Source organism: Pelophylax lessonae, assembly GCF_965119305.1.
Source record: "Pelophylax lessonae genome assembly, chromosome: 6".
NCBI classification, from domain to species: domain Eukaryota; kingdom Metazoa; phylum Chordata; class Amphibia; order Anura; family Ranidae; genus Pelophylax; species Pelophylax lessonae.
In genome coordinates this window covers 206,701,950-206,718,519 of record NC_138773.1, presented here as the reverse complement: position 1 = coordinate 206,718,519, position 16,570 = coordinate 206,701,950, and the positions used below count along the sequence as shown (strand labels likewise).

Below are 16,570 nucleotides of genomic sequence, written 5' to 3'. Positions count from 1 at the left end.
TAATTATGTAACTATATATCTATATTATATGAATTTTGTTTATGATCTGAGTGATTCAAGGTTGCTTTTGAATAAGTGATAGAAGTAGTAAAATGCCAATTTCATTTCATTGAAAAACCTAAAATGTTATTCTGCCAAAAAACTCAAGGGGGAGACAATTTACAGAAATTGGAGTGCTGCTTTACTGTACTTCATTCATTTTAAAGAGGGGTTAGCTTCGTTGTAAGAAGGATGCTTTGCTTGTAGACTGTTAACTGTTTTATTACCAATTTTATGCATCATAGCCCTTCATTTTCAACCTGCATAGGAAAAGCATCTTGTAGGCAGTGTAAATGTTACTTATTTGTTATAAATATCATCATTTATATTATTCAGAGCCTCTGTACCAGATCATCCACTATTTCTTAGAAGTTAATCATTGCTGAGATCTCAAGTGATTCCTTTTGTGTCACAAATAGCTTTATAATCTGCTAAGCGTTAAGAAGCTTTATAAATGAGAACAATACTACCATTGCCTCATATAGACAGAGCAATTTTGCACATTTATCAGTTTCTTAAAGTTGACATCACACTGCAGAATTCACTATTCTTGGCAGGCAAAATGCTTGTTTGCTTGTGCTTCCCTCTACCTGCGTGTTCATAGTCACATGGACAAACATACCAATGTATGATCTCTTGGATGTATCCTACTATCAACAATGGCAAATAATTAGGTAATAGTGTATTCTGAAAACTATGAAGTTCAAGACTTTTATTTTAAAAAAATATGTTATTTATTCTGTATATGTAGATAAACAAAAAATTTACATAGTGGTTCCAACGCACATTGAAGACAGGATGTCTGATTTTTTTTAAACTGTCTATATTCAAAAAAAGTCATATTTTTTACGATATGTATGTTTATTTTGAATAGCATTGAAGGGGAAGATCAACACGTAGAAAGTCCTGCTGTTCCAATTTTTTAAATTTTTTACGTCTCCATCTTTCATTGTGATGTGGTGTGGATGGGATTGGCCAGGTCATTTGCTTATAGAAATACTTTCAACAATGGCAAACAATTAGTTAATAGCGTATTCTGAAAACTATAAAGTTCAAGACTTTTATTTACAAAAAAAAAAAGACTTTTATTTATAAAAATTTATACTCAATATGTAGATACACAAAACATTCACATAGTGGTTTTAGCGCACATTGAAGACTGAGTACTGTACACATATAGAAACATAGAAAATTGACGGCAGAAAAAGTAGTCCATTAAGTCTGCCCATTTTTTTTTTTTTTTTTGAGGGGGGGGGGTGTGTTTTTTTTTGTTAGCTTTATTGTCTGAGTATAAACCTATGTTTGTCCCAAGCATGTTTTAAGCCATTTACTGTTGACTGTCTTACTACCTCTTCTGGAAATTTATTCCAAACATCACCTACCCTTTCAGTAAAATAATACTTTCTAAGATTAGTTTTGAACTTTCCTCCAGTTAGTTTGAGGCCATGTCCCCGTGTTTATGAATTTGGTTTCATATCTAAAATAACTGCCCTCTTGAACCTTATTCACCCCCTTGATGTATTTAAAGTGGATGTATTTATATGCTTACAGTTGACAGACCCACTGTAGATGAGGCACTCTCAAGACTTTACACAAGGAAGCAGATAAAAGATACAACAAATTGTACCTTGTATCTGCTTTCTAGTAAAAAAAAAGACCTAAGAGTGCCTCACCTACCCATCTACTCTGAAGACCAACTCACACCAGTGCATTTTAGCGCAACTGTAAAACACAGTTCAACAGAAGGACATCTGAAAAACGATAATTTCCAATGTGTCCTATTCACACCATAATGTTGCATTGCGTTGCGCTAAAATGCAAAATGTATGTCAACTGATGTCAAAATGTATGTGAACTGATGTCAAAATATATGTCAACGGACGCCAAATGTATGTCAACGAACATCAGCGCGCATTAAAATGCAACTAAAGTGGATGTAAATGTAAATGTATTTTATCGAAAGTCAGTGTGAATTGGCCCTAAATCAGTCTCTTTCTCTCTCTCTCTCTCTATATATATATATATATATATATATATATATATATATATATATATTTTGCCTTATTTTATTTTTTTAAATAAAGCTCTTCATTTCATACATTAAAAACTGAACTTCGGTGTGTCTGGCACAGCTTATAAGGTGTAAAACGTTTGTCTGGCAGTCACATCTTGGCTGTTGCTTTTTAGCTTTGGACAGAGAAGCCTAGAACCTCTATTATATTTCTGTCATGTTGGGGAGATTCCCACTAACTTCCTTTCTAAAAGACATAATTGGAAGTCCCCTCTTAGATAGTTGGCACCAGAACAGATGTCCATTTAGGAATATTTTCCATTACCTTATAATTCTTTTGATACTTGTAAAATTTTGAATTTCTCATAATTTACTGTCCTGGTAACAATGTTCAATAAGAAAAAACAAAGGGTGGGGGCCGAAGAAAGCAATAAAAACTTGAGAGAGGTTCTAATGTTTGAAAAATAACAGTGCAAAATGATATAAACTGTTAGCTGTGCACATATATCATCCAAAAAAGTGACATGTGTATAAGTAATCAATGAAATAATCAAATACGTGAACAATAAAATTCAAAAACACTGCCACCAAAAATATATTTGGATATAAATGTGAAAAATAAAAATAGTTCAAAAAAGTTGATGAACTAAACTGAAAATCCATAGTGATAAGTATAGATAGTCTGGTGAGATCCCAGTGACTTCAAGATAAAAGAAACACCAAAAAAAAGGTCCACCACCGCTGTGTTCCACACCCCTTTGCCAAGTCACTCACCCCCACTTAATGACCTCCACTCTCATGGAATGGGCAAAAGACACTTGGATGTTCCACCTTAGATCAAGAATACACTGGCTGGTAGATCACTGATGCCTAGATAGCCTTCCTTCCACTCATTGCATGAAAAGAAAGAGAAAATACCACTAGTGCAATAACGTCTGAAAGACCTTTTAATGAAATATCAGCTTCCAATGTTTACACTCACATGGAACAATCCTTGTAAAAACACATAAAAGAATGTCATAAGCGGGGATAAAGGTGCTCACTCAGATCCTGCTGCCGCGGTGTAGTGTACCGCTGGAACCGAGGAGACACCTCTGCTCACCCAACCAATCCTTCCGGTACGTTGTGTAGCCAAGCCCTTGAATTCATTATACTCGGTTCCAGCGGTACACTACGCCGCGGCAGCAGGATCTGAGTGAGCACCTTTATCCCCGCTTATGACATACTTTTATGTGTTTTTACAAGGATTGTTCCATGTGAGTGTAAACATTGGAAGCTTATATTTTATTAAAAGGTCTTTCAGACGTTATTGCACTAGTGGTATCTTCTCTTTCTTTTCATGCAATGAGTGGAAGGAAGGCTATCTAGGCATCAGTGATCTACCAGCCAGTGTACTATTGATCTAAGGTGGAACATCCAAGTGTCTTTTGCCCATTCCATGAGAGTGGAGGGCATTAAGTGGGGGTGAGTGACTTGGCAAAGGGGTGTGGAACACAGAGGTGGTGGACCTTTTTTTGGTGTTTCTTTTATCTTGAAGTCACTGGAATCTCACCAGACTATCTATACTTATCACTATAGATTTTCAGTTTAGTTCATGAATTTTTTTGGACTATTTTTATTTTTCATATTTATATACAAATATATTTTTGGTGGCAGTGTTTTTTCGAATGTTATTGTTCACGTATTTGATTATTTGATTGATCACTTATACACATGTCACTGTTTTGGATGATATATGTGCACAGCTAACAGTTTATATCATTTTGCTCTGCTATTTTTCAGTTATATTTATTTAAGTTGCAGCACTGTGATCTATTCACTTTCATTATCTTTTTCATGTTTGTTCATATATTGATTTCACATTATATATTGATATCAATATTATTTTTGGAGTAATATTGCTTTTGAGCGCGAGAGCTCCCACTATTTATTTACAGGTTCTAATGTTTGCCTACTATCCAAAACTAGTCTTTCTAGCACAATGTGAAACAGCAAATAGATTTACCCACTTCTGGACCAGAAAGATTTACCCCCTTAATGACCAGGTCATTTTTTTGTGATTCGGCACTGCGTTACTTTAACAAACAATTACCTGGTCGTGCACCTCTGTACCCAAATAAAATAGTTTTTTTTCCCCACAAATAGAGCTTTCTTTTGGGAGTATTTGATCACCTGTGCGATTTTTATTTTTTATGCTATAAACAAAAAAAGAGCGACAATTCTGGAAAAAAAAAAAAAAAACAATATTTTTCCCTTTCTGCTATATAACATTCCTAATAAAAAAAAAATTTAAAATCTATTTTTTTATCATTTTAGGCCAATTTGTATTCGGGTACATATTTTTGGTAAAAAAAATCCCAATAAGCGTATTTTGAGTGGTTTGCACAAAAGTTATCGTGTCTACAAACTAGGGGAAAGATTTAGGTCATTTTTATTTATTTCTTTTTTTTACTAGTAATGGCGGCGATCAGTGATTTTTAGCAGGACTGCGACATTGCAGCAGACAGATCGGACCCCTAACTGACATTTTTGAGGGGACCAGTGATGTTGATACAGTAATCAGTGCTAAAAATATGCACTGTTACTGTAATAATGGCACTGACAGGGAAGGGGTTAACCCAGGGGCCATGCCTAGGGGGTGTTTTCCAACTGTGAGGGGGATGGGCTTGTGGAATCAACACAGAAACTTGTGTTCCTAAATAGGAGGATTACAGGTGCTCTATATTGATTCCTGAGAGAACAATGGTCTGCTATGCTCACAACAGCAGACTGCTGTTCTCTCTCCACGGGGAGCGATCGCGGGTGCCCGCAGCAATCATGGCCGCCGGCCCTGGGAGTCAGCTTTACTGCAGGTACGGTGATTCATGCAGCCGAGCCAGCCTGCCACAGTATATTGACACTGGGCGGTCGGCAAGCAGTTAAAGGGTAACTCCACTTTTGTGGGGAAAAAAATATTGCAAACAGATAAAAAATAATACAGCATATACAATTGCGACACAAGCCATATTGTCATTTATTGTTACCAAAAATCACCTTTTCCTTTCATTCTGCAATGCTGTAATTTGCTGTGAAATGGAATGTATTATGGCACCCTGGTTCATTCTAGAGTGCTGTCCTTTGCTGTAAAATTTAGTGTATGATGACACCCTGGAGGCGTTCTGTACACAGTTGGTGCATGGTGCGCAACCAGAAATGTCATTACCTGCTTGTGTGATTGGCTCATTGATTTTCCCAGAAGTCAGCACTAGGATACAAGTCAGATTTTAGGCATCTTCTGCAATAAAAATTTCAGTTTTGGTGAGATACTCCTAAAGGGTTAATCACTTAGAATGGGATGCAGACCCGTCACCTTTGCTCATTAGTGCCCTGCAAGTGCATCAGCTGATCAATAATGAAAAAGTCACCCCATTGAGAAACAGTATCCAAAATACATACAATAGAAGAATATCAGCATTTTCTTCAGAGCAGAAACAGGTAGCAAGCTGCAGTTTGTTAAAATTCTTGCAATGTACATGGATCACCCAGGGGGGATTGTTTTTTTAATCTCAACAAAAGTGGAGTTACTCTTTAAATCACTGAATTTAAAAGACTGGTTGAAAGTATATGTAAGCCCAACATCTATATTTCAGTATGTTTGGCATGACGCCTCACTGTATAAAGTTATCTTAGGCAAATCATTTTTTGTCAATCTGTTGCAAAGTTTCTTGCCTGGTCATGCCATAACAGCACTTCGTGTTTCAGGCTAACTTCACACATCCATCATGAATAATTCCCATAATTTGTGTAATATGTTGAATTCCAATGATTGTCAAATCCATCTAGTTGTCAAAATTTGGTATATTCCTGAAATAATCCAATCAGGAAAATACTGCATTTTTGCCACAAGATGGAGCTGACAGACAAACAAAGTTAACATAAATGACAGAGGTTGTTCCTTATGGCTGCACGAATGCCTGAGATGCTTGCATCGCAATTTTTTTGTATAAATACTTTAAGGCAGTGTCATACTATGTGTGAAAAACACATTATAGAAGTCCATGACTCTTTTTAAAAGTTTTGCTGCCCCAAAGTTCTGCACCAAACGAATGGTACTGCGTTACCATGCATTTTGGTGTGGACAAATGTGCAGACATTGCTAGATATGAGGGGTGCCGTTAAAAATGAATGGCACAGACAAATGCTTTGCATATCTGTGTGTTTTGGGAAAGCACAGAATTCCGCAAACCACAATTGTAAGCAAAAATTAAACTTCTGTCTTGCAATTAACAGCAGTGTCTGCCCATCAAGTCCGACCTGCCTCCTGTAAAAAAAAAAAAAAAAAATTGAATTTGTATACAAACCTTTAGACCTTGTTTACATAAGAGCGAATTGTCATGTGATTTAACAGGTCAAGTCGCACCCTATTGTCAGAAATAGAACTGTTCAAATTGGTGTGACACCAACTTTGCGACACCGATTTTAAATGGTAGTTCCTCCACTACTTTTGACGACTTTGGGCGTGACATGCAAAGACATCTGTGCCTGAAGTCGCTTACACTAAGTCACACTGACATGCAGCTTTGAAATTGTGCGATTTCAAAGCTGCAGTCAATGTGAACGAGGGCTCAGGTATATAAAATCAGTAATCATGTTTGAATTTCAACTGTGTTGAGCTGTTTGCTTAGGCTCCATTCACATCTGAGCGTATCGTTTTATAGGCGTTTTTTAGGGCTTTTTTCAGGCTTTTTTCAGGTGTTTTTTGCAGGTGCTTAGAGGCAGGCATTGAAACCTAACAAAAATGTTGTAATCTACCCAAAAAAAAGCTCATGTACTTTTTTGAGCCTTCAGGTGACAAAACGCTCATATGTGAACAGGGGCCATTGAAATAAATAGGATTTTGCTTGTTGGGCGTTTTGAGACTTCAGAAATTAGCGTTTTACGAGCTGAAATATGCTGTTGTGAATGGAGATGGACCATTTGTCAGTTTTTCATCCATCCGTTGACGGATGAAAAACAGACATCAATGCATTCCTATAGAAAAACGGATGACAACGGATGATCGCGCATTTACATCCGTTTTTTTTTTTTAATGGATGAAAGCCCTATATTTATTTCGTTAAAAAAATGGATCGGATGAAAAATGGATGTACACTGACAAACAGTCCATTTTTCATCTGTTTTTGCATTTGTAGTGGATGTAAAAAAATAAACTGATAAAAAATGGACGAAAAACAGATGAAAAATGGATGAAAAACAGATGAAAAACGGACGAAAAACTGATGAAATATGGATGTAAAACAGATGAAAAACGAATAAAAAAGGGATGAAAAACAGATTAAAAATGGATGAAAAACAGATTAACCACTTTAACTCCGCTCACATTGCTGCTACTGCAGCAATGTGGCTCGTTATCGTCCAGCGACGTAGACCTATGTCGCTGGACTCCACCCCTTGTGGGCGGCGCACGCGCGCCGCCGGAGGCTCGCTCCCGCTGTTTTCAGTCACAGCGGGAGTCGGGCCAGGGGAGGAGCTGCTCTTCCCCTATCGTCTGGGAATCTAGTTTGGAGATCCGCCCGCTTGTGTAAACAGAGCGGGCGGATCTCCTAAGTGACAGGCAGGGACAGATAGCATGGTTCAGCATAGCTGAACATGCGATGTGTCCCTGACTCACTCAGTCACCTCCCCCCCACACGTTAGTAAGCACCAGGCATACATTAGCCCCTCCCTCTCCAATAAAATTAACCCCTTCCCTGCCAGTGTCATTTTTACATTAACAGAGCATATATATAGCACTGATTACTGCAGTAATGTCACTGGTACCCCCAAAAGTGTCAAAAATGTCAGTCAAGGGTCCGATCTGTCCACCGCAATGTCGCAGTCCCGCAAAAAAAATCGCCGCCATTACGAGTTAAAAAAAAACACCAAAAATGACAGAAATCTTTCCCTTAGTTAGTAAACGCAATAACTTTTGCGCAAACCAATCAAAATATGCTTATTGTGATTTTTTTTACCAAACATAGGTAGCAGAAAACAAATTGGCCAAAAATTTAAAAAAAATTTTATTTTTACATTTTTTTGGGGGGGAATTTCATATAAAAAAATGTGAAAAATATTGTTATTTTTTCAAAATTTACGCTCTTTTTTTGTTTATAGCGCAAAAAGTAAAAATCGCACTGGTGATCAAATACCACCAAAAGAAAGCTCTGTTTGTGGGAAAAAAAATACATAAATTTAGTTTGGGTACGGCGTCGCACGACCGCGCAATTGTCAGTTAAAATTGCACAGCGCCGAATCGCAAAAAGTGGCCTGGACGCAAGACAGCAAAATCCTCCGGTGGTAAAGTGGTTAAAAATGGATGAAAAACTGATGAATACTTCATCCATTTTGACGTGACTGAACTGATGAAATGAACGGTCCATATGTGTGAAAGGGGCCTTAGAGCTCTACTTTGATCAGTAATTGCATTTTGCAAAACAATAGAAACAATATCTACATTGAGCCCCGTTCACACTGGGGCGACGCTACTTCGGACCGCGACCTCCGAGGTCGCGGTGCGAGCAGCGCGCCGCGACCTCGGAGCGGCCGCCACGGACTTCATAACATTGAAGTCTATGGCGGTCGCCTCTTGGTCGCCCCAAAGAAGCTCCGGACCCTTTTTCTGAGTCGGAGCGACTTGTGTCGCTCCTATCAGAACGGGTCCGCAGCTTCCCTATGGGAGGCGACCTGCGGCGACCTGTGAGGCGACCAGGTCGCCTCACAGGTTGCCCCAGTGTGAACGGGGGCTGAATTGGGAAAAGAAAAAAACAAACAAAAACTAATTGTAATATTTACTGACTGCTCCATTGATTTCATTTTTTACTGCACACTGTTTACACCATCAGGCACAACTTGGGCACAGAGGCAGCAAACATTTCCACGGAATTGTCAAAGAAATACCTTCCTGTAATGGTTGGTAAATAAGTCCCTGGAGTGTTTGCAGGCATACCACAGAGTAGATTGGACCTGTTCATTCTCTATAATGTGCCATAGGGAATATTCAGGTTAACTGACAGCTTATCTAGGTGTCTACTGAAGTGGGGATGATCTTCGGGTAGTGGGTCAACCATGAGTTCAACCCGAGCCCAAGCTATTCCCAGTTTGCCAAATAGGCAAACTAAATGATCCAATTTTGCCAGTTTGCCTGCCCACTCTTAGCAGTGCAAAACATCTAACTGGTTCTTTGTGCTAGTTTTCTCCCCCTTTCTCTGAGCTCTGCTGTACAGACTAGACCATAGAATGCTGATAGCAAGCTCAGTCAGGGACTTAAAAAATATGATGATATAATGATGATTGTATAGCTCTAAGGAATGCTAGTGTGTGATGATCGTCGTGAATTGAATTTTTCTTAAAGTTTTACCATAAAATATCTTAAAATACTCCATTTATTAAAATTCAACAAGGATTACTATGCATGCGAGGTACTTCTCTTTAACCACTTTAGGTCCGCCCTATAGCAGTTTTAATGCTACAGGGTTGCACCTGTGCGCCACATCACGTGTATATAATATATTGTGACAGGAAGTCAGGTAAATCTGGGAATGTAGTCACTGAGAGGAGACACATTCCCACCTGCTTTGAAAAGTTCACTGATACTATAGGGTGTTGGCTGCAAAAAGAGCCAGCAGGAAGTTGAAAACCATTCAGCTGTTCAGAATGAGGAGATCAAGGCCTCTATAATTTGTCCAGAGAAAATCTATTGAGTGCTGCCTCCTGTCGCCGTGTAGGCTGGGAGAGGAGGACAGACATACGTGTACCTCCCGACGCCGTGTGGGCATGGGAGAAGGACTGCTGCCGCCTGTCGCCGTGTGGGCTGGGAGAGGGGGACAGTCGGATGTGTGCCTCCCGACAAGCTGGTGAGCATGGGAGAAGACCCCCTACAGCGATGTGAAGCTAAGGAGGGTAACCACGAGTGAAGACGTCTCAAAGGTGAGAAGACAAAGTGTTCCATGTGAAGAGTGTGAAGAGTAAAGGGACCTGTTAAATGAACTGTGTTCAATGTGAAGAATCTGAAGAGTAAAGGATCCTGTTATAAATGAACATGTGTTGATGTGAAAGAAACAAAGGGACATGTTCAATGGACAATGTTTGTGCTGTGTGAAAAGCAAACAAATGGACATTTGAGTGTCTGCTGTAGGATCAGCAGTGTCGGCCCAACAGTAGGTTGGAAAGACTTCTTAGGTAGGTTCCAGCGTGAGAAGGTAGCCGCCCACAGAGGCAAGGATTTATTTTGTCTTTTATTTTATTTTGGCTGTTTTGACGCTTGCAATTGTGTGAAGTAAATTGCATGAATAAATCAGTCTTGTTTTCAACCTCTGCTCGGCTATCTCTCTGTGAAAACGCACCCCCAAAGGGGTCATCCACACCCGCCACCGAGCTAATCCCTTACATATGGTGGAGGTATGCAGTGGGCATAAGCAGAGATCCCTGCAAGGAAGTGCAAATGTTTGATGAACTTTATCTGGTGCATGAGATTGCACAATCTATGTGTGCAGGAGAGAAGATCCTGACAGAAAAAAAAAAAAAAGTGTTTTAAAGAGACAGCGGTCTCAAAATTATTTGATGAACTTTGTTGTGTCTGGTGCAAGTGACTGCACAAACTGTGTGTGCAGGAAAAGAGATCTTGCAAGAGAGAGAAAAACTACATGTGTTAAAGAGACAGTGGTCTGAAAATTTTTTGCTGGACTGTGAAAAATTTGTGGAGTTATTGAAGATGGGGCGATCCAAACGCCTGAAAAATGCAAAGATAGATGAAATGAGAGACCGGATTCTATGGATGGAGGGGATGTTACCGTCTGAACCAGCCCCATCCATGCCTAAAGAGAGTCTACTAAAGAGGAAGGTTGTTGTCCCTAGCAACACTGATGAAACTGCTATGGAGACGCAGTGTGCTCAGATGAAAAGTAAACCCAAAATGGGGGAGATGCTGAAACAACGGAGCTTTGCAGCTCAACAAAAGGCTCATCAAGAGAGCATGGCAGGCTGGAAACAGAGACGCCAGCAGCCAATGGAGGCCATCGGTTTGGAGGAAACAGAGTATGTGTGCAGGGCTGAGTTGGATGCCTTGCAACGGAAAATGGAAGAAAAGGAACAAGCCTTGGAATTGCTTAAAATGGAGCATAGAAACTTGCAGGAAATGAATGAACTACTCAAGTCTCATGTGTTACAGTGGGAAGAATCCACTGCTCTTCTTTTGGTCGAGTTGCAAAAATGTCAAGACACTATAAAGGAGAAAGATACCATCCTCATGGAAAAGGAAATTGAAATTCAGACTTTGCAGAAGCAAAGTATGTGTGAAATGTTGGAGTTGCGTAATCAGCTGGAAAAAAGTCTTCAGTGTTTGGAAGTTACAAAAATAGACCTGCAGGAGTCGCAGGAACAGAATGTTTCTCTGAAAGCGACATTGTCTCTCAGCGACAACGAGAAAAGTGAAAGAGAGGCTAAATTACTGAGTACTGTGTATGAGCTCACCACTTTGAGCAAGGTGGTAGATGAATTACGTGCAGACTGTGAAAGTTGGAAAGGTGAAGCCCAACGTTTCCAGCAGCAGTTAAAGGAGAAAGAAGCCTGTGTGGCAGAATTACAGTCTCATTCCCAGAAACTAGCCAATGAGGTGAAGGCTCTTATGCAGGGAAAAGGAGATTGTGAACATAAGAGGGAAAAAGTAGAGGCACAGCTTCTGGAATCGCAAGTCAAGGTGTCAGAAGGTGACCGATTGTGTGCTAAGCTGTCAGAGAAGGCAAACCGACTGCAGGTTGAGTTGGACAATGTTACAAATCAGCTTTCTCAAGCAGACAGCAAATCTAGAGAAATTGCGGAAGATTTTTCTATCTTGGAATCGCAGCTGCAAGACACGCAGGAACTCTTACAGGAAGAGAGGTGTCAAAGGCTGAGTTTTAGCACAAAGCTCAAACAAATGGAAGATGAGAAAAATGGCTTCCTGGAACAATTAAAAGAGGAGGCGGAAGCAAAGAAAAACCTATCAGAGCAAGTCGCAACATTGCAAGCTCAGATAGCGGATATGAAAAAACGCATGGAAGAAAGCGTTGGTTCATTACAGTGTGTTGAAGATGTGAAAAAGAAGTTTGATCAGATGCTTGGTGAAGAGAAGACTGTGTCTGCAAAATATGCAGAAGAACGCGCACGTGCAGAAACGGAGGTGCGTGATAACGAGAGCAAAGCCCTGTTCTTGGCTCGCTCTTTGGAGGAAGCTCTAGAGTGTAAGGCTGAACTAGAAAGTGTTAACAAACAGCTGCGTACAGAAATGGAAGAATTGGTCAGCTCCAAGGATGATGTTGTGAAAAGCGTTCAGGAGCTAGAAAAGTCTAAGCGAGCCTTAGAACAGCAAGTAGAAGAGATGAAGATTCCGTTGCAGGAACTGGAAGAGGAATTCCAGGCAAAAGAGGATCTGTCCCAAAGAGGGGATAGTGTGCCTGATGCAGTTTTTAAAAGGATCAGTGTTTTGGGGTCTGTCCTGAGTGAGCCTCAGAAATGTGATGACATGTGGCTTGAATCACCCCTTTGGAATAAACCGTTCCTTCAAAAACTTCAAGCATTGGAAAATGTATCATTAGAGCTTCAGCAAACAAAGGAGCTGAGTAAAAAATGTGGTGATTTCTCAGTTCAGGCTGAAAACCTAGTGGAGAAAACTAAAGCGGAGAAAACTAAAGCAAGTGATATAAATCTGGGAGAAAAAAGCAAACGCCACCTAGTGGAGAAAACTAAGGCTGTTGGTGAAAACGTGAAGCAAATGAATAAGTGCCTTTCAGGGAGTGTTTCCAAAATGGAACTGGTGAAAGACGGGTGGCAGAAGTTTGATCGTGATCTTGAGATACATTCCATGTGGAATTCAGATAGAGAAAAGGAACTAGGTGACCTTGAGCGGTCAAATAGTTCAGCAGAAAGTGCATTGAAGAAACCTGTAAAAGAATGTGTTGCAGTTCCATGCTTCTTCACTGATGCAGAGAGGAGGTCTATAATGGATACCACCCAGATCGCTGGGTTCAACTGTGTTGTTGCCTTTAACCCCTATGTTGGTGGAAGGAAAGTTGATGATGTTCTGGTTGGCTACTTCTGTGAAGAGTTTGGCAAGAAATATAAACTGAATATCAAATCAAATAGTAGGCCTTTACTGCGACTCGCTCAGGAGGGCGAAAAGTTTAAGAAGTTGATGAGTGCAAATGCTTCAGATCTGCCTATGAATATGAAATGTTTGAATGATATTGATATCTCTGGGAAAAGGAACAGGGGTCACTTTGAAGAAATGTGTGACAGCCTGTTGTCTCAATTGGAAAATCCTCTGCACAGCATCTTAGAGCAAGCAAAGCTCAAGAAGGAAGATCATTCCCTTTTACAACAAAAAGTCAATGATTGTGTACAGCTGTATGGAGAGGCAACTCAAGTCACAGAGGGATGTCAAGAGTCCCTACTTGGAACAAAGCTTAGTGAAGCAAAGGTTCTCAAAGTTTTGTGGAAAACATTTATGGATTGCAGAGAGAGGCGTCTTAAGAATGTTGAAGACATTAAGACTAGCCCAATTGAGTTGCCTATGGATCACGGTCCTCCATGGTGGATTGGACAGACGGTTATGAGGGACAAGCTGTCTGACATTTATGAGAAAGCTGTCAATGAAGATGAAAGAAACGAGAAGGAGCAAAATTATGCCAAAAATGCAGTTGAAGAATGTGTATATGAGATGAGAGACAAACTGTGTGGCATTTATGAGAAATCTGTCAGTGAAGATGACAGAAACAGTTTCATCCGGAAGCTTGAGGATAATAGGAGGCTTATCAGTGAGTCAGCAGTGCCTGACACATGCGTGCCTGGAAATATGTGTCCCAACCCTAGGGTTGAAACAAGAGGGGGGGGTATGTGACAGGAAGTCAGGTAAATCTGGGAATGTAGTCACTGAGAGGAGACACATTCCCACCTGCTTTGAAAAGTTCACTGATACTATAGGGTGTTGGCTGCAAAAAGAGCCAGCAGGAAGTTGAAAACCATTCAGCTGTTCAGAATGAGGAGATCAAGGCCTCTATAATTTGTCCAGAGAAAATCTATTGAGTGCTGCCTCCTGTCGCCGTGTAGGCTGGGAGAGGAGGACAGACATACGTGTACCTCCCGACGCCGTGTGGGCATGGGAGAAGGACTGCTGCCGCCTGTCGCCGTGTGGGCTGGGAGAGGGGGACAGTCGGATGTGTGCCTCCCGACAAGCTGGTGAGCATGGGAGAAGACCCCCTACAGCGATGTGAAGCTAAGGAGGGTAACCACGAGTGAAGACGTCTCAAAGGTGAGAAGACAAAGTGTTCCATGTGAAGAGTGTGAAGAGTAAAGGGACCTGTTAAATGAACTGTGTTCAATGTGAAGAATCTGAAGAGTAAAGGATCCTGTTATAAATGAACATGTGTTGATGTGAAAGAAACAAAGGGACATGTTCAATGGACAATGTTTGTGCTGTGTGAAAAGCAAACAAATGGACATTTGAGTGTCTGCTGTAGGATCAGCAGTGTCGGCCCAACAGTAGGTTGGAAAGACTTCTTAGGTAGGTTCCAGCGTGAGAAGGTAGCCGCCCACAGAGGCAAGGATTTATTTTGTCTTTTATTTTATTTTGGCTGTTTTGACGCTTGCAATTGTGTGAAGTAAATTGCATGAATAAATCAGTCTTGTTTTCAACCTCTGCTCGGCTATCTCTCTGTGAAAACGCACCCCCAAAGGGGTCATCCACACCCGCCACCGAGCTAATCCCTTACAATATATATATATATATATATATATATATATATATATAAACTCGAATAAACTCATGCAAAACTGCAAATCCAATCCAAACTGAGAAAAGTGCCAGCGCCTCGAAGATCAGTCCACTGTCTGTGCATACCTTCACCCACTAATGGATGGCTGCTCGCCTCAGATTCTGACCCATGTGTTACCAGTGGATCAGAACTAGCAGTTCCTTTAACGGGATGTAATCCTGTGGATAATGATCAATGTGTTGTCCACAGGATTACATCCCATTAAAGGAACTGCTAGTTCTGACCCATTGGTAGCACATGGGTCAGAATTTAAGGTGAGCAGCCATCCAATAGTGGGTGAAGGTGTGCACAGACAGTGGACTGATCTTCAAGGTGCTTGGACTTTTCTCAGTTTGAATTGGATTTGCAATTTTGCATGGGTTTATTTGCACTTCATTGGGACTTAATTTATGTATTATGGGACTTTTTCACTTTATTAATGAATTCTCACTACATTTAAATATTTAATGTCTTATTTTATTATATTGATTTTATACACATTAGTGTTTTAGTGGCGCAGCACCTTTTTAATTACACATTTGATTATTGTATGCAGTGAAAACATACACAGTGATAGCTGCTGCTTATTTTATTGTTTATTCATATATATTTTACAATAAATTATTTGCATTTGTGCACTTTATTTCTTGGTAATTTATTGATCACTAGGTTGTTCACTTGGTTGCGCTGATTTTTATCTGTTTGTAAATCTTTCATATGTCAAATGGTTAAGAACTGGCCAATTTGATATTTCTATACAGGTATCTAAAATGATGAACATCAAAATTTATATGGTGTGGATTTTGTGAACTGACCTGAATGTTACATTTCTCCGCTTAAAGAGTAACTACGGGCAAAATAAAAAATGACATGTATACTGTCTTTGTGGTTCTTGGCTCCCTTGTAAAATAGTTTTATTAGCTCTAGATACGGTCAGTTGATGCCTTATTTTTCCACTTAAACTAGGTGACAATGCTGTTCATCCTCCAGTGACACAACACGGCAACATTGTCACCACTTGGATAGAGTGGTCTTGGATGGACATGAAATTTTAAGTTGACTTTAAAGGGACTTTGTCATGAGAAAATGATATAGGCTGCCAATGATGAACACTTGTTTTCAGAATCTTAGCTCCGTGGCTGTCATTCTGATGCTTTATCTTCGATACTGACTGAGTTGCGGACCTGGAAATAGAAAGGAACATCCTGACACTTTTTTGAGACAGATCTCCTGGCAAGGTCAAAAGGTAGGACCATGTTTCAAGGGGAACTTAAAAAATCAACTGATATGTTCTTGCAATTGGAGGACTGCATCATATAGTATACTTTATTTTTTTGCCCATATGTGCACTTTAAATATAAAAAAAAAAAAAGAAAAGGAATGAATATACTAAATACAATGGTTACATGTATTACCAACACACATTGCCCTTAATTATCAGATCACCTTGCTAATGTTTATTCTCCTGCAGACTGCAGCACACAGATAGCAATTCCATCAGCACCTTCAGATATTCTGTTTTAATTAGAATTGCCCATTACATGTGAGAACTGTTGTGGGGGCGTTTTTAAGGATATACTACTCCTTTACTATTGGTTAAAGGTTCGTTATCCCAATTCCATCTGGCAATTTTAATTCATTGTAGAGGATACAAAGCATGACCGTTGTGTCCAGCTGGTAAAGCTGAACTCCAGCTAAATACAAATGAAATGTGTGT

The 16,570-nt window shown here is 39.9% G+C and overlaps 1 protein-coding gene across 1 annotated transcript in view; it reads left to right on the top strand.

Annotated features, from left to right (window-relative positions):
- Nucleotides 1-16,570, top strand: part of PTH2R (parathyroid hormone 2 receptor) — a 473,569-nt gene that overhangs the window by 818 nt on the left and 456,181 nt on the right. The window lies entirely within an intron of this gene.